Source organism: Chionomys nivalis, chromosome 23 (assembly GCF_950005125.1).
Source record: "Chionomys nivalis chromosome 23, mChiNiv1.1, whole genome shotgun sequence".
In the NCBI taxonomy this organism is placed as follows: domain Eukaryota; kingdom Metazoa; phylum Chordata; class Mammalia; order Rodentia; family Cricetidae; genus Chionomys; species Chionomys nivalis.
The window spans coordinates 51725152-51748817 of record NC_080108.1 but is presented as its reverse complement, the minus strand read 5'-3'; positions in this window follow the sequence as shown (position 1 = coordinate 51748817).

Sequence of the window (23666 nt, the reverse complement as noted above, 5' to 3'; positions counted from 1 at the left end):
CAACATAAGGAAGAGGCATGAGAGATGGCTCCGTGGTTAAGATCATTGCCTCCTCTTCCAACCTCCTGAATTCAATTCCAGGCAACCACATAATGGCTCACAACCATCTGCAATGAGGTCTTGTGCCCTCTTTTGGATACAAAAATAAGAGCTAGGGTGTTAGCTCAGTGGATAAGAGCTTTGGCTGCCCTTCCAAAGGTCAGAAGTTCCATTCCTGGCAATCCCATAATTGCTCTCAAAAGGTAGATTTGGTGCCCTTTACTGGCAAAAAAGAAGAGGCATGAGAGATGGTTCAGTGCTTAAGAGCATTGCCTGCTCTTAGAACCTCCTGAAATCAATTGCAGGCAACCACATAATGATTCACAACCATCTGCCATGAGGTCTTGTGCCCTCTTTTGGCTACAGTAAGAAAAGCTGGAGAGATAGGTCAGTGGTTAAGAACATTGGCTGCCCTTCCGAAGGTCAGAAGTTCGATTCCTGGCTACCAAATAATTACTCTCAAAAGGAGGTTTGGCGCCCTCTAGTGGCACCACAAGGAAGAGGTAAGAGAGATGGCTCTGTGGTAAAGAGCATTGCCTGCTGAGTTTGATGAGACCACATACAGACATAGAGTCAGGGCCAAGGGCCAGGGCCCGCGTTGTTGTGACTGAATGAGGCAAAAGCTTTTGTTAGGATGTTAAAGGCTCACAGCTCTATCACCACGAGCCAGCGTGCTTCAGAGACAACACCAAGGAGAGTAAGGCAAGAGGGCTAGAAGAAGAAAATATTGGCATGTTCATGTGCATGAAGAAGAACTCATACACAAGACAATCAAGGGACTACAAACACCAGCAAAATGTTAACCTATTTAAAGCCAGAGAAACAATTTATCTAGACCTCCTCTATGAGGTACATGAATGGCCAATAGGTCCATGCAGACCCCTGTACTCCACACGTTAGGGAAATGGAGATGTGATCCACACACCACATTGACTAAAGCTGGTTTAGTAAAAGAAGTTGAAAAACGGGTTGGAGAGATGGCTCAGTGGTTAAGAGCATTGCCTGCTCTTCCAAAGATCTGAAGTTCGATTCCTGGGAATCACATAGTTGCTCTCAAAATGAGGTTTGGTGCCCTCTACTGGCAACAGCGGGGAGAGGCAGGAGAGATGGCTCAGTGGTTAAGAGCATTGCCTGCTCTTCCATGTTCGATTCCTGGAAATCACATAATTGCTCTCAAAATGAGGTTTGGTGTCCTCTACTGGCAACAGAAGGAAGAGGCAGGAGAGATGGCTCAGTGGTTAAGAGCATTACCTGCTGAGGTTGATGAGGCCAAGTGGACACATACAGCCAGGGCCCCCGTTGATGTCTCAGAATCAGGCAAAACATTTTGTTAGGATAATAAAGACTCACAGCTCTATCAGCATGAGCCTGCATGCTTCAGGGACACCACCAAGCAGAAAGAGGAAAGATGGTTAGAAGAAGAAAATACAGGCATGTTCATGTTCCTTAAGAAGAACTCACATCCAAGACATCCAAAGGACGACAAACACCACCAAAAGGTTTACCAATTTAAAGCCAGACAAACAATTTATCTAGACTTCATCTATGAGGTACGCGAACTACCAATATGTCCATGGAGACCCCTGTACTCCACATGTTAGTGGAATGCAGATATGATCCACACACCACATTGAGTAAACCTGGTTTAGTTCAGGAAGTTGAAAAACGGGTTGGAGAGATGGCTCAGTGGTTAAGAACATTGCCTGCTCTTCCAACCTCCTGAACTGAATTCCAGGCAACCACATAATGGCTCACAACCATCTGCAATGAGGTCTTGTGCCCTCTTTTGGATACAGAAAAAAGAGCTGGGGAGATAGCTCAGTGGTTAAGAGCTTTGCCTGCCATTCCAAAGGTCAGAAGTTCGATTCCTGGCAACCACATAATTGCTATTAAAAGGAGGTTTGGTGCCCTCCACTGGCAACAGAAGGAAGATGCAAGAGAGATGGCTCAATGGTTAAGAGAATTGCCTGCTCTTCCAACCTCCTGAATTCAATTCCAGGCGACCACATAATGGGTCACAACCATCTGCCATGAGGTCTTGTGCCCTCTTTTGGCTACAGTAAGAAGAGCTGGAGAGACAGCTCAGTGGTTAAGAGCATTGGTTGCCCTAACAAAGGTCAGAAGTTCGATTCCTGGGAACCACGTAACTGCTCTCAAAAGGAGGTTTGGCGCCCTCTAGTGGCACCACAAGGAAGAGGCAGGAAAGATGGCTCTGTGGTAAAGAGCTTTGCCTGATGAGTTTGATGAGGCCAAGGACAGACATAGAGTCGGGGCACAGGGCCGGGGCCCACGTTGTTGTGACTGAATGAGGCAAAAGCTCTTGTTAGGGTGTTTAAGACTCACAGCTCTATCACCATGAGCCAGCGTGCTTCAGAGACAACACCAAGGAGAGTAAGGCAAGATGGCTAGAAGAAGAAAATATTGGCATGTTCATGTGCCTGAAGAAGAACTCATATCCAAGACAATCAAAGGACTACAAACACCAGCAAAATGTTAACCTATTTAAAGCCAGAGAAACAATTTATCTAGACCTCCTCTATGAGGTACATGAATGGCCAATAGGTCCATGCAGACCCCTGTACTCCACATGTCAGGGAAATGGAGATGTGATCCACACACCACATTGACTAAAGCTGGTTTAGTAAAAGAAGTTGAAAAACGGGTTGGAGAGATGGCTCAGTGGTTAAGAGCATTGCCTGCTCTTCCAAAGGTCAGAAGTTCGATTCCTGGAAATGACATAATTGCTCTCAAAAGGAGGTTTGGTGCCCTCTACTGGCAACAGCGGGGAGAGGCATGAGAGATGGCTCCGTGGTTAAGATCATTGCCTCCTCTTCCAACCTCCTGAATTCAATTCCAGGCAACCACATAATGGCTCACAACCATCTGCAATGAGGTCTTGTGCCCTCTTTTGGATACAAAAATAAGAGCTGGGGTGTTAGCTCAGTGGATAAGAGCTTTGGCTGCCCTTCCAAAGGTCAGAAGTTCCATTCCTGGCAATCCCATAATTGCTCTCAAAAGGTAGATTTGGTGCCCTTTACTGGCAAAAAAGAAGAGGCATGAGAGATGGTTCAGTGCTTAAGAGCATTGCCTGCTCTTAGAACCTCCTGAAATCAATTGCAGGCAACCACATAATGATTCACAACCATCTGCCATGAGGTCTTGTGCCCTCTTTTGGCTACAGTAAGAAAAGCTGGAGAGATAGGTCAGTGGTTAAGAACATTGGCTGCCCTTCCGAAGGTCAGAAGTTCGATTCCTGGCTACCAAATAATTACTCTCAAAAGGAGGTTTGGCGCCCTCTAGTGGCACCACAAGGAAGAGGTAAGAGAGATGGCTCTGTGGTAAAGAGCATTGCCTGCTGAGTTTGATGAGACCACATACAGACATAGAGTCAGGGCCAAGGGCCAGGGCCCGCGTTGTTGTGACTGAATGAGGCAAAAGCTCTTGTTAGGATGTTAAAGACTCACAGCTCTATCACCATGAGCCAGCGTGCTTCAGAGACAACACCAAGGAGAGTAAGGCAAGAGGGCTAGAAGAAGAAAATATTGGCATGTTCATGTGCCTGAAGAAGAACTCATACACAAGACAATCAAGGGACTACAAACACCAGCAAAATGTTAACCTATTTAAAGCCAGAGAAACAATTTATCTAGACCTCCTCTATGAGGTACATGAATGGCCAATAGGTCCATGCAGACCCCTGTACTCCACACGTTAGGGAAATGGAGATGTGATCCACACACCACATTGACTAAAGCTGGTTTAGTAAAAGAAGTTGAAAAACGGGTTGGAGAGATGGCTCAGTGGTTAAGAGGATTGCCTGGTCTTCCAAAGATCTGAAGTTCGATTCCTGGGAATCTCATAGTTGCTCTCAAAATGAGGTTTGGTGCCCTCTACTGGCAACAGCGGGGAGAGGCAGGAGAGATGGCTCAGTGGTTAAGAGCATTGCCTGCTCTTCCATGTTCGATTCCTGGAAATCACATAATTGCTCTCAAAATGAGGTTTGGTGTCCTCTACTGGCAACAGAAGGAAGAGGCAGGAGAGATGGCTCAGTGGTTAAGAGCATTGCCTGCTCTTCCAAAGTTCAGAAGTTCGATTCCTGGAAATCACATAATTGCTCTCAAAAGGAGGTTTGGTGCCCTCTACTGGCAACATAAGGAAGAGGCATGAGAGATGGCTCCGTGGTTAAGATCATTGCCTCCTCTTCCAACCTCCTGAATTCAATTCCAGGCAACCACATAATGGCTCACAACCATCTGCAATGAGGTCTTGTGCCCTCTTTTGGATACAAAAATAAGAGCTGGGGTGTTAGCTCAGTGGTTAAGAGCTTTGGCTGCCCTTCCAAAGGTCAGAAGTTCCATTCCTGGCAATCCCATAATTGCTCTCAAAAGGTAGATTTGGTGCCCTTTACTGGCAAAAAAGAAGAGGCATGAGAGATGGTTCAGTGCTTAAGAGCATTGCCTGCTCTTAGAACCTCCTGAAATCAATTGCAGGCAACCACATAATGATTCACAACCATCTGCCATGAGGTCTTGTGCCCTCTTTTGGCTACAGTAAGAAAAGCTGGAGAGATAGGTCAGTGGTTAAGAACATTGGCTGCCCTTCCGAAGGTCAGAAGTTCGATTCCTGGCTACCAAATAATTGCTCTCAAAAGGAGGTTTGGCGCCCTCTAGTGGCACCACAAGGAAGAGGCAAGAGAGATGGCTCTGTGGTAAAGAGCATTGCCTGCTGAGTTTGATGAGACCACATACAGACATAGAGTCAGGGCCAAGGGCCAGGGCCCGCGTTGTTGTGACTGAATGAGGCAAAAGCTTTTGTTAGGATGTTAAAGGCTCACAGCTCTATCACCACGAGCCAGCGTGCTTCAGAGACAACACCAAGGAGAGTAAGGCAAGATGACTAGAAGAAGAAAATACAGGCATGTTCATGTTCCTGAAGAAGAACTCACATCCAAGACATCCAAAGGACGACAAACACCAGCAAAAGGTGTACCAATTTTAAGCCAGAGAAACAATTTATCTAGACCTCCTCTATGAGGTACACGAACGGCCAATATGTCCACGGAGACCCCTGTACTCCACATGTTAGGGAAATGGAGATGTGATCCACACACCACATTGAGTAAACCTGGTTTAGTAAAAGAAGTTGAAAAACGGGTTGGAGAGATGGCTCAGTGGTTAAGAGCATTGCCTGCTCTTCCAAAGTTCAGAAGTTCGATTCCTGGGAATCACATAGTTGCTCTCAAAATGAGGTTTGGTGCCCTCTACTGGCAACAGAGGGGAGAGGCAGGAGAGATGGCTCAGTGGTTAAGAGCATTGCCTGCTCTTCCAAAGTTCAGAAGTTCGATTCCTGGAAATCACATAATTGCTCTCAAAAGGAGGTTTGGTGCCCTCTACTGGCAACAGAAGGAAGAGGCAGGAGAGATGGCTCAGTGGTTAAGAGCATTGCCTGCTGAGGTTGATGAGGCCAAGTGGACACATACAGCCAGGGCCCCCGTTGTTGTTTCAGAATCAGGCAAAACATTTTGTTAGGATAATAAAGACTCACAGCTCTATCAGCATGAGCCTGCATGCTTAATGGACACCACCAAGCAGAACGAGGAAAGATGGTTAGAAGAAGAAAATACAGGCATGTTCGTGTTCCTTAAGAAGAACTCACATCCAAGACATCCAAAGGACGACAAACACCAGCAAAAGGTTTACCAATTTAAAGCCAGACAAACAATTTATCTAGACTTCATCTATGAGGTACGCGAACGGCCAATATGTCCACGGAGACCCCTGTACTCCACATGTTAGTGGAATGCAGATATGATCCACACACCACATTGAATAAACCTGGTTTAGTTCAAGAAGTTGAAAAACGGGTTGGAGAGATGGCTCAGTGGTTAAGAACATTGCCTGCTCTTCCAACCTCCTGAACTGAATTCCAGGCAACCACATAATGGCTCACAACCATCTGCAATGAGGTCTTGTGCCCTCTTTTGGATACAGAAAGAAGAGCTGGGGAGATAGCTCAGTGGTTAAGAGCTTTGCCTGCCCTTCCAAAGGTCAGAAGTTCGATTCCTGGCAACCACATAATTGCTCTCAAAAGGAGGTTTGGTGCCCTCTACTGGCAACAGAAGGAAGATGCAAGAGAGATGGCTCAATGGTTAAGAGAATTGCCTGCTCTTCCAACCTCCTGAATTCAATTCCAGGCGACCACATAATGGGTCACAACCATCTGCCATGAGGTCTTGTGCCCCCTTTTGGCTACAGTAAGAAGAGCTGGAGAGACAGCTCAGTGGTTAAGAGCATTGGTTGCCCTTCCAAAGTTCAGAAGTTCGATTCCTGGGAACCACGTAATTGTTCTCAAAAGGAGGTTTGGCGCCCTCTAGTGGCACCACAAGAAAGGGGCAGGAAAGATGGCTCTGTGGTAAAGAGCTTTGCCTGCTGAGTTTGATGAGGCCAAGAACAGACATAGAGTCGGGGCAGAGGGCCAGGGCCCACGTTGTTGTGACTGAATGAGGCAAAAGCTCTTGTTAGGATGTTAAAGACTCACAGCTCTATCACCATGAGCCAGCGTGCTTCAGAGACAACACCAAGGAGAGTAAGGCAAGATGGCTAGAAGAAGAAAATATTGGCATGTTCATGTGCCTGAAGAAGAACTCATATCCAAGACAATCAAAGGACTACAAACACCAGCAAAATGTTAACCTATTTAAAGCCAGAGAAACAATTTATCTAGACCTCCTCTATGAGGTACATGGATGGCCAATAGGTCCATGCAGACCCCTGTACTCCACACGTCAGGGAAATGGAGATGTGATCCACACACCACATTGACTAAAGCTGGTTTAGTAAAAGAAGTTGAAAAACGGGTTGGAGAGATGGCTCAGTGGTTAAGAGCATTGCCTGCTCTTCCAAAGGTCAGAAGTTCGATTCCTGGAAATCACATAATTGCTCTCAAAAGGAGGTTTGGTGCCCTCTACTGGCAACATAAGGAAGAGGCATGAGAGATGGCTCCGTGGTTAAGATCATTGCCTCCTCTTCCAACCTCCTGAATTCAATTCCAGGCAACCACATAATGGCTCACAACCATCTGCAATGAGGTCTTGTGCCCTCTTTTGGATACAAAAATAAGAGCTGGGGTGTTAGCTCAGTGGATAAGAGCTTTGGCTGCCCTTCCAAAGGTCAGAAGTTCCATTCCTGGCAATCCCATAATTGCTCTCAAAAGGTAGATTTGGTGCCCTTTACTGGCAAAAAAGAAGAGGCATGAGAGATGGTTCAGTGCTTAAGAGCATTGCCTGCTCTTAGAACCTCCTGAAATCAATTGCAGGCAACCACATAATGATTCACAACCATCTGCCATGAGGTCTTGTGCCCTCTTTTGGCTACAGTAAGAAAAGCTGGAGAGATAGGTCAGTGGTTAAGAACATTGGCTGCCCTTCCGAAGGTCAGAAGTTCGATTCCTGGCTACCAAATAATTGCTCTCAAAAGGAGGTTTGGCGCCCTCTAGTGGCACCACAAGGAAGAGGCAAGAGAGATGGCTCTGTGGTAAAGAGCATTGCCTGCTGAGTTTGATGAGACCACATACAGACATAGAGTCAGGGCCAAGGGCCAGGGCCCGCGTTGTTGTGACTGAATGAGGCAAAAGCTTTTGTTAGGATGTTAAAGGCTCACAGCTCTATCACCACGAGCCAGCGTGCTTCAGAGACAACACCAAGGAGAGTAAGGCAAGAGGGCTAGAAGAAGAAAATATTGGCATGTTCATGTGCCTGAAGAAGAACTCATACACAAGACAATCAAGGGACTACAAACACCAGCAAAATGTTAACCTATTTAAAGCCAGAGAAACAATTTATCTAGACCTCCTCTATGAGGTACATGAATGGCCAATAGGTCCATGCAGACCCCTGTACTCCACACGTTAGGGAAATGGAGATGTGATCCACACACCACATTGACTAAAGCTGGTTTAGTAAAAGAAGTTGAAAAACGGGTTGGAGAGATGGCTCAGTGGTTAAGAGCATTGCCTGCTCTTCCAAAGATCTGAAGTTCGATTCCTGGGAATCACATAGTTGCTCTCAAAATGAGGTTTGGTGCCCTCTACTGGCAACAGCGGGGAGAGGCAGGAGAGATGGCTCAGTGGTTAAGAGCATTGCCTGCTCTTCCATGTTCGATTCCTGGAAATCACATAATTGCTCTCAAAATGAGGTTTGGTGTCCTCTACTGGCAACAGAAGGAAGAGGCAGGAGAGATGGCTCAGTGGTTAAGAGCATTGCCTGCTGAGGTTGATGAGGCCAAGTGGACACATACAGCGAGGCCCCCGTTGATGTCTCAGAATCAGGCAAAACATTTTGTTAGGATAATAAAGACTCACAGCTCTATCAGCATGAGCCTGCATGCTTCAGGGACACCACCAAGCAGAATGAGGAAAGATGGTTAGAAGAAGAAAATACAGGCATGTTCATGTTCCTTAAGAAGAACTCACATCCAAGACATCCAAAGGACGACAAACACCAGCAAAAGGTTTACCAATTTAAAGCCAGACAAACTATTTATCTAGACTTCATCTATGAGGTACGCGAACGGCCAATATGTCCATGGAGACCCCTGTACTCCACATGTTAGTGGAATGCAGATATGATCCACACACCACATTGAGTAAACCTGGTTTAGTTCAAGAAGTTGAAAAACGGGTTGGAGAGATGGCTCAGTGGTTAAGAACATTGCTTGATCTTCCAACCTCCTGAACTGAATTCCAGGCAACCACATAATGGCTCACAACCATCTGCAATGAGGTCTTGTGCCCTCTTTTGGATACAGAAAGAAGAGCTGGGGAGATAGCTCAGTGGTTAAGAGCTTTGCCTGCCCTTCCAAAGGTCAGAAGTTCGATTCCTGGCAACCACATAATTGCTCTCAAAAGGAGGTTTGGTGCCCTCTACTGGCAACAGAAGGAAGATGCAAGAGAGATGGCTCAATGGTTAAGAGAATTGCCTGCTCTTCCAACCTCCTGAATTCAATTCCAGGCGACCACATAATGGGTCACAACCATCTGCCATGAGGTCTTGTGCCCCCTTTTGGCTACAGTAAGAAGAGCTGGAGAGACAGCTCAGTGGTTAAGAGCATTGGTTGCCCTTCCAAAGTTCAGAAGTTCGATTCCTGGGAACCACGTAATTGTTCTCAAAAGGAGGTTTGGCGCCCTCTAGTGGCACCACAAGAAAGGGGCAGGAAAGATGGCTCTGTGGTAAAGAGCTTTGCCTGCTGAGTTTGATGAGGCCAAGAACAGACATAGAGTCGGGGCAGAGGGCCAGGGCCCACGTTGTTGTGACTGAATGAGGCAAAAGCTCTTGTTAGGATGTTAAAGACTCACAGCTCTATCACCATGAGCCAGCGTGCTTCAGAGACAACACCAAGGAGAGTAAGGCAAGATGGCTAGAAGAAGAAAATATTGGCATGTTCATGTGCCTGAAGAAGAACTCATATCCAAGACAATCAAAGGACTACAAACACCAGCAAAATGTTAACCTATTTAAAGCCAGAGAAACAATTTATCTAGACCTCCTCTATGAGGTACATGAATGGCCAATAGGTCCATGCAGACCCCTGTACTCCACACGTCAGGGAAATGGAGATGTGATCCACACACCACATTGACTAAAGCTGGTTTAGTAAAAGAAGTTGAAAAAACGGGTTGGAGAGATGGCTCAGTGGTTAAGAGCATTGCCTGCTCTTCCAAAGGTCAGAAGTTCGATTCCTGGAAATCACATAATTGCTCTCAAAAGGAGGTTTGGTGCCCTCTACTGGCAACATAAGGAAGAGGCATGAGAGATGGCTCCGTGGTTAAGATCATTGCCTCCTCTTCCAACCTCCTGAATTCAATTCCAGGCAACCACATAATGGCTCACAACCATCTGCAATGAGGTCTTGTGCCCTCGTTTGGATACAAAAATAAGAGCTGGGGTGTTAGCTCAGTGGTTAAGAGCTTTGGCTGCCCTTCCAAAGGTCAGAAGTTCCATTCCTGGCAATCCCATAATTGCTCTCAAAAGGTAGATTTGGTGCCCTTTACTGGCAAAAAAGAAGAGGCATGAGAGATGGTTCAGTGCTTAAGAGCATTGCCTGCTCTTAGAACCTCCTGAAATCAATTGCAGGCAACCACATAATGATTCACAACCATCTGCCATGAGGTCTTGTGCCCTCTTTTGGCTACAGTAAGAAAAGCTGGAGAGATAGGTCAGTGGTTAAGAACATTGGCTGCCCTTCCGAAGGTCAGAAGTTCGATTCGTGGCTACCAAATAATTGCTCTCAAAAGGAGGTTTGGCGCCCTCTAGTGGCACCACAAGGAAGAGGCAAGAGAGATGGCTCTGTGGTAAAGAGCATTGCCTGCTGAGTTTGATGAGACCACATACAGACATAGAGTCAGGGCCAAGGGCCAGGGCCCGCGTTGTTGTGACTGAATGAGGCAAAAGCTTTTGTTAGGATGTTAAAGGCTCACAGCTCTATCACCACGAGCCAGCGTGCTTCAGAGACAACACCAAGGAGAGTAAGGCAAGATGACTAGAAGAAGAAAATACAGGCATGTTCATGTTCCTGAAGAAGAACTCACATCCAAGACATCCAAAGGACGACAAACACCAGCAAAAGGTGTACCAATTTTAAGCCAGAGAAACAATTTATCTAGACCTCCTCTATGAGGTACACGAACGGCCAATATGTCCACGGAGACCCCTGTACTCCACATGTTAGGGAAATGGAGATGTGATCCACACACCACATTGAGTAAACCTGGTTTAGTAAAAGAAGTTGAAAAACGGGTTGGAGAGATGGCTCAGTGGTTAAGAGCATTGCCTGCTCTTCCAAAGTTCAGAAGTTCGATTCCTGGGAATCACATAGTTGCTCTCAAAATGAGGTTTGGTGCCCTCTACTGGCAACAGAGGGGAGAGGCAGGAGAGATGGCTCAGTGGTTAAGAGCATTGCCTGCTCTTCCAAAGTTCAGAAGTTCGATTCCTGGAAATCACATAATTGCTCTCAAAAGGAGGTTTGGTGCCCTCTACTGGCAACAGAAGGAAGAGGCAGGAGAGATGGCTCAGTGGTTAAGAGCATTGCCTGCTGAGGTTGATGAGGCCAAGTGGACACATACAGCCAGGGCCCCCGTTGTTGTCTCAGAATCAGGCAAAACATTTTGTTAGGATAATAAAGACTCACAGGTCTATCAGCATGAGCCTGCATGCTTCATGGACACCACCAAGCAGAACGAGGAAAGATGGTTAGAAGAAGAAAATACAGGCATGTTGATATTCCTTAAGAAGAACTCACATCCAAGACATCCAAAGGACGACAAACACCAGCAAAAGGTTTACCAATTTAAAGCCAGACAAACAATTTATCTAGACTTCATCTATGAGGTACGCGAACGGCCAATATGTCCACGGAGACCCCTGTACTCCACATGTTAGTGGAATGCAGATATGATCCACACACCACATTGAATAAACCTGGTTTAGTTCAAGAAGTTGAAAAACGGGTTGGAGAGATGGCTCAGTGGTTAAGAACATTGCCTGCTCTTCCAACCTCCTGAACTGAATTCCAGGCAACCACATAATGGCTCACAACCATCTGCAATGAGGTCTTGTGCCCTCTTTTGGATACAGAAAGAAGAGCTGGGGAGATAGCTCAGTGGTTAAGAGCTTTGCCTGCCCTTCCAAAGGTCAGAAGTTCGATTCCTGGCAACCACATAATTGCTCTCAAAAGGAGGTTTGGTGCCCTCTACTGGCAACAGAAGGAAGATGCAAGAGAGATGGCTCAATGGTTAAGAGAATTGCCTGCTCTTCCAACCTCCTGAATTCAATTCCAGGCGACCACATAATGGGTCACAACCATCTGCCATGAGGTCTTGTGCCCCCTTTTGGCTACAGTAAGAAGAGCTGGAGAGACAGCTCAGTGGTTAAGAGCATTGGTTGCCCTTCCAAAGTTCAGAAGTTCGATTCCTGGGAACCACGTAATTGTTCTCAAAAGGAGGTTTGGCGCCCTCTAGTGGCACCACAAGAAAGGGGCAGGAAAGATGGCTCTGTGGTAAAGAGCTTTGCCTGCTGAGTTTGATGAGGCCAAGAACAGACATAGAGTCGGGGCAGAGGGCCAGGGCCCACGTTGTTGTGACTGAATGAGGCAAAAGCTCTTGTTAGGATGTTAAAGACTCACAGCTCTATCACCATGAGCCAGCGTGCTTCAGAGACAACACCAAGGAGAGTAAGGCAAGATGGCTAGAAGAAGAAAATATTGGCATGTTCATGTGCCTGAAGAAGAACTCATATCCAAGACAATCAAAGGACTACAAACACCAGCAAAATGTTAACCTATTTAAAGCCAGAGAAACAATTTATCTAGACCTCCTCTATGAGGTACATGGATGGCCAATAGGTCCATGCAGACCCCTGTACTCCACACGTCAGGGAAATGGAGATGTGATCCACACACCACATTGACTAAAGCTGGTTTAGTAAAAGAAGTTGAAAAAACGGGTTGGAGAGATGGCTCAGTGGTTAAGAGCATTGCCTGCTCTTCCAAAGGTCAGAAGTTCGATTCCTGGAAATCACATAATTGCTCTCAAAAGGAGGTTTGGTGCCCTCTACTGGCAACATAAGGAAGAGGCATGAGAGATGGCTCCGTGGTTAAGATCATTGCCTCCTCTTCCAACCTCCTGAATTCAATTCCAGGCAACCACATAATGGCTCACAACCATCTGCAATGAGGTCTTGTGCCCTCGTTTGGATACAAAAATAAGAGCTGGGGTGTTAGCTCAGTGGTTAAGAGCTTTGGCTGCCCTTCCAAAGGTCAGAAGTTCCATTCCTGGCAATCCCATAATTGCTCTCAAAAGGTAGATTTGGTGCCCTTTACTGGCAAAAAAGAAGAGGCATGAGAGATGGTTCAGTGCTTAAGAGCATTGCCTGCTCTTAGAACCTCCTGAAATCAATTGCAGGCAACCACATAATGATTCACAACCATCTGCCATGAGGTCTTGTGCCCTCTTTTGGCTACAGTAAGAAAAGCTGGAGAGATAGGTCAGTGGTTAAGAACATTGGCTGCCCTTCCGAAGGTCAGAAGTTCGATTCGTGGCTACCAAATAATTGCTCTCAAAAGGAGGTTTGGCGCCCTCTAGTGGCACCACAAGGAAGAGGCAAGAGAGATGGCTCTGTGGTAAAGAGCATTGCCTGCTGAGTTTGATGAGACCACATACAGACATAGAGTCAGGGCCAAGGGCCAGGGCCCGCGTTGTTGTGACTGAATGAGGCAAAAGCTTTTGTTAGGATGTTAAAGGCTCACAGCTCTATCACCACGAGCCAGCGAGCTTCAGAGACAACACCAAGGAGAGTAAGGCAAGATGACTAGAAGAAGAAAATACAGGCATGTTCATGTTCCTGAAGAAGAACTCACATCCAAGACATCCAAAGGACGACAAACACCAGCAAAAGGTGTACCAATTTTAAGCCAGAGAAACAATTTATCTAGACCTCTTCTATGAGGTACACGAACGGCCAATATGTCCACGGAGACCCCTGTACTCCACATGTTAGGGAAATGGAGATGTGATCCACACACCACATTGAGTAAACCTGGTTTAGTAAAAGAAGTTGAAAAACGGGTTGGAGAGATGGCTCAGTGGTTAAGAGCATTGCCTGCTCTTCCAAAGTTCAGAAGTTCGATTCCTGGGAATCACATAGTTGCTCTCAAAATGAGGTTTGGGGCCCTCTACTGGCAACAGAGGGGAGAGGCAGGAGAGATGGCTCAGTGGTTAAGAGCATTGCCTGCTCTTCCAAGTTCGATTCCTGGAAAAAACATAATTGCTCTCAAAAGGAGGTTTGGTGCCCTCTACTGGCAACAGAAGGAAGAGGCAGGAGAGATGGCTCAGTGGTTAAGAGCATTGCCTGCTGAGGTTGATGAGGCCAAGTGGACACATACAGCCAGGGCCCCCGTTGTTGTCTCAGAAACAGGCAAAACATTTTGTTAGGATATTAAAGACTCACAGCTCTATCAGCATGAGCCTGCATGCTTCATGGACACCACCAAGCAGAATGAGGAAAGATGGTTAGAAGAAGAAAATACAGGCATGTTGATATTCCTTAAGAAGAACTCACATCCAAGACATCCAAAGGACGACAAACACCAGCAAAAGGTTTACCAATTTAAAGCCAGACAAACAATTTATCTAGACTTCATCTATGAGGTACGCGAACGGCCAATATGTCCACGGAGACCCCTGTACGCCACATGTTAGTGGAATGCAGATATGATCCACACACCACATTGAGTAAACCTGGTTTAGTTCAAGAAGTTGAAAAACGGGTTGGAGAGATGGCTCAGTGGTTAAGAACATTGCCTGCTCTTCCAACCTCCTGAACTGAATTCCAGGCAACCACATAATGGCTCACAACCATCTGCAATGAGGTCTTGTGCCCTCTTTTGGATACAGAAAGAAGAGCTGGGGAGATAGCTCAGTGCTTAAGAGCTTTGCCTGCCCTTCCAAAGGTCAGAAGTTCGATTCCTGGCAACCACATAATTGCTCTCAAAAGGAGGTTTGGTGCCCTCTACTGGCAACAGAAGGAAGATGCAAGAGAGATGGCTCAATGGTTAAGAGAATTGCCTGCTCTTCCAACCTCCTGAATTCAATTCCAGGCGACCACATAATGGGTCACAACCATCTGCCATGAGGTCTTGTGCCCCCTTTTGGCTACAGTAAGAAGAGCTGGAGAGACAGCTCAGTGGTTAAGAGCATTGGTTGCCCTTCCAAAGTTCAGAAGTTCGATTCCTGGGAACCACGTAATTGTTCTCAAAAGGAGGTTTGGCGCCCTCTAGTGGCACCACAAGAAAGGGGCAGGAAAGATGGCTCTGTGGTAAAGAGCTTTGCCTGCTGAGTTTGATGAGGCCAAGAACAGACATAGAGTCGGGGCAGAGGGCCAGGGCCCACGTTGTTGTGACTGAATGAGGCAAAAGCTCTTGTTAGGATGTTAAAGACTCACAGCTCTATCACCATGAGCCAGCGTGCTTCAGAGACAACACCAAGGAGAGTAAGGCAAGATGGCTAGAAGAAGAAAATATTGGCATGTTCATGTGCCTGAAGAAGAACTCATATCCAAGACAATCAAAGGACTACAAACACCAGCAAAATGTTAACCTATTTAAAGCCAGAGAAACAATTTATCTAGACCTCCTCTATGAGGTACATGGATGGCCAATAGGTCCATGCAGACCCCTGTACTCCACACGTCAGGGAAATGGAGATGTGATCCACACACCACATTGACTAAAGCTGGTTTAGTAAAAGAAGTTGAAAAACGGGTTGGAGAGATGGCTCAGTGGTTAAGAGCATTGCCTGCTCTTCCAAAGGTCAGAAGTTCGATTCCTGGAAATCACATAATTGCTCTCAAAAGGAGGTTTGGTGCCCTCTACTGGCAACATAAGGAAGAGGCATGAGAGATGGCTCCGTGGTTAAGATCATTGCCTCCTCTTCCAACCTCCTGAATTCAATTCCAGGCAACCACATAATGGCTCACAACCATCTGCAATGAGGTCTTGTGCCCTCGTTTGGATACAAAAATAAGAGCTGGGGTGTTAGCTCAGTGGATAAGAGCTTTGGCTGCCCTTCCAAAGGTCAGAAGTTCCATTCCTGGCAATCCCATAATTGCTCTCAAAAGGTAGATTTGGTGCCCTTTACTGGCAAAAAAGAAGAGGCATGAGAGATGGTTCAGTGCTTAAGAGCATTGCCTGCTCTTAGAACCTCCTGAAATCAATTGCAGGCAACCACATAATGATTCACAACCATCTGCCATGAGGTCTTGTGCCCTCTTTTGGCTACAGTAAGAAAAGCTGGAGAGATAGGTCAGTGGTTAAGAACATTGGCTGCCCTTCCGAAGGTCAGAAGTTCGATTCGTGGCTACCAAATAATTGCTCTCAAAAGGAGGTTTGGCGCCCTCTAGTGGCACCACAAGGAAGAGGCAAGAGAGATGGCTCTGTGGTAAAGAGCATTGCCTGCTGAGTTTGATGAGACCACATACAGACATAGAGTCAGGGCCAAGGGCCAGGGCCCGCGTTGTTGTGACTGAATGAGGCAAAAGCTTTTGTTAGGATGTTAAAGGCTCACAGCTCTATCACCACGAGCCAGCGAGCTTCAGAGACAACACCAAGGAGAGTAAGGCAAGATGACTAGAAGAAGAAAATACAGGCATGTTCATGTTCCTGAAGAAGAACTCACATCCAAGACATCCAAAGGACGACAAACACCAGCAAAAGGTGTACCAATTTTAAGCCAGAGAAACAATTTATCTAGACCTCCTCTATGAGGTACACGAACGGCCAATATGTCCACGGAGACCCCTGTACTCCACATGTTAGGGAAATGGAGATGTGATCCACACACCACATTGAGTAAACCTGGTTTAGTAAAAGAAGTTGAAAAACGGGTTGGAGAGATGGCTCAGTGGTTAAGAGCATTGCCTGCTCTTCCAAAGTTCAGAAGTTCGATTCCTGGGAATCACATAGTTGCTCTCAAAATGAGGTTTGGGGCCCTCTACTGGCAACAGAGGGGAGAGGCAGGAGAGATGGCTCAGTGGTTAAGAGCATTGCCTGCTCTTCCAAGTTCGATTCCTGGAAAAAACATAATTGCTCTCAAAAGGAGGTTTGGTGCCCTCTACTGGCAACAGAAGGAAGAGGCAGGAGAGATGGCTCAGTGGTTAAGAGCATTGCCTGCTGAGGTTGATGAGGCCAAGTGGACACATACAGCCAGGGCCCCCGTTGTTGTCTCAGAAACAGGCAAAACATTTTGTTAGGATATTAAAGACTCACAGCTCTATCAGCATGAGCCTGCATGCTTCATGGACACCACCAAGCAGAATGAGGAAAGATGGTTAGAAGAAGAAAATACAGGCATGTTGATATTCCTTAAGAAGAACTCACATCCAAGACATCCAAAGGACGACAAACACCAGCAAAAGGTTTACCAATTTAAAGCCAGACAAACAATTTATCTAGACTTCATCTATGAGGTACGCGAACGGCCAATATGTCCACGGAGACCCCTGTACGCCACATGTTAGTGGAATGCAGATATGATCCACACACCACATTGAGTAAACCTGGTTTAGTTCAAGAAGTTGAAAAACGGGTTGGAGAGATGGCTCAGTGGTTAAGAACATTGCCTGCTCTTCCAACCTCCTGAACTGAATTCCAGGCAACCACATAATGGCTCACAACCATCTGCAATGAGGTCTTGTGCCCTCTTTTGGATACAGAAAGAAGAGCTGGGGAGATAGCTCAGTGCTTAAGAGCTTTGCCTGCCCTTCCAAAGGTCAGAAGTTCGATTCCTGGCAACCACATAATTGCTCTCAAAAGGAGGTTTGGTGCCCTCTACTGGCAACAGAAGGAAGATGCAAGAGAGATGGCTCAATGGTTAAGAGAATTGCCTGCTCTTCCAACCTCCTGAATTCAATTCCAGGCGACCACATAATGGGTCACAACCATCTGCCATGAGGTCTTGTGCCCCCTTTTGGCTACAGTAAGAAGAGCTGGAGAGACAGCTCAGTGGTTAAGAGCATTGGTTGCCCTTCCAAAGTTCAGAAGTTCGATTCCTGGGAACCACGTAATTGTTCTCAAAAGGAGGTTTGGCGCCCTCTAGTGGCACCACAAGAAAGGGGCAGGAAAGATGGCTCTGTGGTAAAGAGCTTTGCCTGCTGAGTTTGATGAGGCCAAGAACAGACATAGAGTCGGGGCAGAGGGCCAGGGCCCACGTTGTTGTGACTGAATGAGGCAAAAGCTCTTGTTAGGATGTTAAAGACTCACAGCTCTATCACCATGAGCCAGCGTGCTTCAGAGACAACACCAAGGAGAGTAAGGCAAGATGGCTAGAAGAAGAAAATATTGGCATGTTCATGTGCCTGAAGAAGAACTCATATCCAAGACAATCAAAGGACTACAAACACCAGCAAAATGTTAACCTATTTAAAGCCAGAGAAACAATTTATCTAGACCTCCTCTATGAGGTACATGGATGGCCAATAGGTCCATGCAGACCCCTGTACTCCACACGTCAGGGAAATGGAGATGTGATCCACACACCACATTGACTAAAGCTGGTTTAGTAAAAGAAGTTGAAAAACGGGTTGGAGAGATGGCTCAGTGGTTAAGAGCATTGCCTGCTCTTCCAAAGGTCAGAAGTTCGATTCCTGGAAATCACATAATTGCTCTCAAAAGGAGGTTTGGTGCCCTCTACTGGCAACATAAGGAAGAGGCATGAGAGATGGCTCCGTGGTTAAGATCATTGCCTCCTCTTCCAACCTCCTGAATTCAATTCCAGGCAACCACATAATGGCTCACAACCATCTGCAATGAGGTCTTGTGCCCTCGTTTGGATACAAAAATAAGAGCTGGGGTGTTAGCTCAGTGGATAAGAGCTTTGGCTGCCCTTCCAAAGGTCAGAAGTTCCATTCCTGGCAATCCCATAATTGCTCTCAAAAGGTAGATTTGGTGCCCTTTACTGGCAAAAAAGAAGAGGCATGAGAGATGGTTCAGTGCTTAAGAGCATTGCCTGCTCTTAGAACCTCCTGAAATCAATTGCAGGCAACCACATAATGATTCACAACCATCTGCCATGAGGTCTTGTGCCCTCTTTTGGCTACAGTAAGAAAAGCTGGAGAGATAGGTCAGTGGTTAAGAACATTGGCTGCCCTTCCGAAGGTCAGAAGTTCGATTCGTGGCTACCAAATAATTGCTCTCAAAAGGAGGTTTGGCGCCCTCTAGTGGCACCACAAGGAAGAGGCAAGAGAGATGGCTCTGTGGTAAAGAGCATTGCCTGCTGAGTTTGATGAGACCACATACAGACATAGAGTCAGGGCCAAGGGCCAGGGCCCGCGTTGTTGTGACTGAATGAGGCAAAAGCTTTTGTTAGGATGTTAAAGGCTCACAGCTCTATCACCACGAGCCAGCGAGCTTCAGAGACAACACCAAGGAGAGTAAGGCAAGATGACTAGAAGAAGAAAATACAGGCATGTTCATGTTCCTGAAGAAGAACTCACATCCAAGACATCCAAAGGACGACAAACACCAGCAAAAGGTGTACCAATTTTAAGCCAGAGAAACAATTTATCTAGACCTCCTCTATGAGGTACACGAACGGCCAATATGTCCACGGAGACCCCTGTACTCCACATGTTAGGGAAATGGAGATGTGATCCACACACCACATTGAGTAAACCTGGTTTAGTAAAAGAAGTTGAAAAACGGGTTGGAGAGATGGCTCAGTGGTTAAGAGCATTGCCTGCTCTTCCAAAGTTCAGAAGTTCGATTCCTGGGAATCACATAGTTGCTCTCAAAATGAGGTTTGGGGCCCTCTACTGGCAACAGAGGGGAGAGGCAGGAGAGATGGCTCAGTGGTTAAGAGCATTGCCTGCTCTTCCAAGTTCGATTCCTGGAAAAAACATAATTGCTCTCAAAAGGAGGTTTGGTGCCCTCTACTGGCAACAGAAGGAAGAGGCAGGAGAAATGGCTCAGTGGTTAAGAGCATTGCCTGCTGAGGTTGATGAGGCCAAGTGGACACATACAGCCAGGGCCCCCGTTGTTGTCTCAGAAACAGGCAAAACATTTTGTTAGGATATTAAAGACTCACAGCTCTATCAGCATGAGCCTGCATGCTTCATGGACACCACCAAGCAGAACGAGGAAAGATGGTTAGAAGAAGAAAATACAGGCATGTTGATATTCCTTAAGAAGAACTCACATCCAAGACATCCAAAGGACGACAAACACCAGCAAAAGGTTTACCAATTTAAAGCCAGACAAACAATTTATCTAGACTTCATCTATGAGGTACGCGAACGGCCAATATGTCCACGGAGACCCCTGTACTCCACATGTTAGTGGAATGCAGATATGATCCACACACCACATTGAATAAACCTGGTTTAGTTCAAGAAGTTGAAAAACGGGTTGGAGAGATGGCTCAGTGGTTAAGAACATTGCCTGCTCTTCCAACCTCCTGAACTGAATTCCAGGCAACCACATAATGGCTCACAACCATCTGCAATGAGGTCTTGTGCCCTCTTTTGGATACAGAAAGAAGAGCTGGGGAGATAGCTCAGTGCTTAAGAGCTTTGCCTGCCCTTCCAAAGGTCAGAAGTTCGATTCCTGGCAACCACATAATTGCTCTCAAAAGGAGGTTTGGTGCCCTCTACTGGCAACAGAAGGAAGATGCAAGAGAGATGGCTCAATGGTTAAGAGAATTGCCTGCTCTTCCAACCTCCTGAATTCAATTCCAGGCGACCACATAATGGGTCACAACCATCTGCCATGAGGTCTTGTGCCCCCTTTTGGCTACAGTAAGAAGAGCTGGAGAGACAGCTCAGTGGTTAAGAGCATTGGTTGCCCTTCCAAAGTTCAGAAGTTCGATTCCTGGGAACCACGTAATTGTTCTCAAAAGGAGGTTTGGCGCCCTCTAGTGGCACCACAAGAAAGGGGCAGGAAAGATGGCTCTGTGGTAAAGAGCTTTGCCTGCTGAGTTTGATGAGGCCAAGAACAGACATAGAGTCGGGGCAGAGGGCCAGGGCCCACGTTGTTGTGACTGAATGAGGCAAAAGCTCTTGTTAGGATGTTAAAGACTCACAGCTCTATCACCATGAGCCAGCGTGCTTCAGAGACAACACCAAGGAGAGTAAGGCAAGATGGCTAGAAGAAGAAAATATTGGCATGTTCATGTGCCTGAAGAAGAACTCATATCCAAGACAATCAAAGGACTACAAACACCAGCAAAATGTTAACCTATTTAAAGCCAGAGAAACAATTTATCTAGACCTCCTCTATGAGGTACATGGATGGCCAATAGGTCCATGCAGACCCCTGTACTCCACACGTCAGGGAAATGGAGATGTGATCCACACACCACATTGACTAAAGCTGGTTTAGTAAAAGAAGTTGAAAAACGGGTTGGAGAGATGGCTCAGTGGTTAAGAGCATTGCCTGCTCTTCCAAAGGTCAGAAGTTCGATTCCTGGAAATCACATAATTGCTCTCAAAAGGAGGTTTGGTGCCCTCTACTGGCAACATAAGGAAGAGGCATGAGAGATGGCTCCGTGGTTAAGATCATTGCCTCCTCTTCCAACCTCCTGAATTCAATTCCAGGCAACCACATAATGGCTCACAACCATCTGCAATGAGGTCTTGTGCCCTCGTTTGGATACAAAAATAAGAGCTGGGGTGTTAGCTCAGTGGATAAGAGCTTTGGCTGCCCTTCCAAAGGTCAGAAGTTCCATTCCTGGCAATCCCATAATTGCTCTCAAAAGGTAGATTTGGTGCCCTTTACTGGCAAAAAAGAAGAGGCATGAGAGATGGTTCAGTGCTTAAGAGCATTGCCTGCTCTTAGAACCTCCTGAAATCAATTGCAGGCAACCACATAATGATTCACAACCATCTGCCATGAGGTCTTGTGCCCTCTTTTGGCTACAGTAAGAAAAGCTGGAGAGATAGGTCAGTGGTTAAGAACATTGGCTGCCCTTCCGAAGGTCAGAAGTTCGATTCGTGGCTACCAAATAATTGCTCTCAAAAGGAGGTTTGGCGCCCTCTAGTGGCACCACAAGGAAGAGGCAAGAGAGATGGCTCTGTGGTAAAGAGCATTGCCTGCTGAGTTTGATGAGACCACATACAGACATAGAGTCAGGGCCAAGGGCCAGGGCCCGCGTTGTTGTGACTGAATGAGGCAAAAGCTTTTGTTAGGATGTTAAAGGCTCACAGCTCTATCAACACGAGCCAGCGTGCTTCAGGGATAACACCAAGGAGAGTAAGGCAAGATGACTAGAAGAAGAAAATACAGGCATGTTCATGTTCCTGAAGAAGAACTCACATCCAAGACATCCAAAGGACGACAAACACCAGCAAAAGGTGTACCAATTTTAAGCCAGAGAAACAATTTATCTAGACCTCCTCTATGAGGTACACGAATGGCCAATATGTCCACGGAGACCCCTGTACTCCACATGTTAGGGAAATGGAGATGTGATCCACACACCACATTGAGTAAACCTGGTTTAGTAAAAGAAGTTGAAAAACGGGTTGGAGAGATGGCTCAGTGGTTAAGAGCATTGCCTGCTCTTCCAAAGTTCAGAAGTTCGATTCCTGGAAATCACATAGTTGCTCTCAAAATGAGGTTTGGTGCCCTCTACTGGCAACAGAGGGGAGAGGCAGGAGAGATGGCTCAGTGGTTAAGAGCATTGCCTGCTCTTCCAAAGTTCAGAAGTTCGATTCCTGGAAATCACATAATTGCTCTCAAAAGGAGGTTTGGTGCCCTCTACTGGCAACAGAAGGAAGAGGCAGGAGAGATGGCTCAGTGGTTAAGAGCATTGCCTGCTGAGGTTGATGAGGCCAAGTGGACACATACAGCCAGGGCCCCCGTTGTTGTCTCAGAATCAGGCAAAACATTTTGTTAGGATAATAAAGACTCACAGCTCTATCATCATGAGCCTGCATGCTTCATGGAAACCACCAAGCAGAATGAGGAAACATGGTTAGAAGAAGAAAATACAGGCATGTTGATATTCCTTAAGAAGAACTCACATCCAAGACATCCAAAGGACGACAAACACCAGCAAAAGGTTTACCAATTTAAAGCCAGACAAACAATTTATCTAGACTTCATCTATGAGGTACGCGAACGGCCAATATGTCCACGGAGACCCCTGTACTCCACATGTTAGTGGAATGCAGATATGATCCACACACCACATTGAGTAAACCTGGTTTAGTTCAAGAAGTTGAAAAACGGGTTGGAGAGATGGCTCAGTGGTTAAGAACATTGCCTGCTCTTCCAACCTCCTGAACTGAATTCCAGGCAACCACATAATGGCTCACAACCATCTGCAATGAGGTCTTGTGCCCTCTTTTGGATACTGAAAGAAGAGCTGGGGAGATAGCTCAGTGCTTAAGAGCTTTGCCTGCCCTTCCAAAGGTCAGAAGTTCGATTCCTGGCAACCACATAATTGCTCTCAAAAGGAGGTTTGGTGCCCTCTACTGGCAACAGAAGGAAGATGCAAGAGAGATGGCTCAATGGTTAAGAGAATTGCCTGCTCTTCCAACCTCCTGAATTCAATTCCAGGCGACCACATAATGGGTCACAACCATCTGCCATGAGGTCTTGTGCCCTCTTTTGGCTACAGTACGAAGAGCTGGAGAGACAGCTCAGTGGTTAATAGCATTGGTTGCCCTTCCAAAGGTCAGAAGTTCGATTCCTGGGAACCACGTAATTGCTCTCAAAAGGAGGTTTGGCGCCCTCTAGAAGTAGAAAACACTGGCATCTTCATGTGCCTTAAAGAGAACTCACATCCAAGACAATCAAAGGACTACAAACAACAGCAAAATGTTAACCAATTTAAAGGCAGAGAAACAATTTATCCTGACCTCCTCTATGAGGTACATGAACAGCCAATAGGTCCATGGAGACCCCTGTACTCCACATGTTAGGGGAATGCAGATGAGATCCACACACCACATTGAGTACACCTGGTTTAGTTAAAGAAGTTGAAAAACGGGTAGGAGAGATGGCTCAGTGGATAAGAGCATTGCCTGCTCTTCCAAAGATCAGAAGTTTGATTCCTGGACATCACATAATTGCTTCAAAATG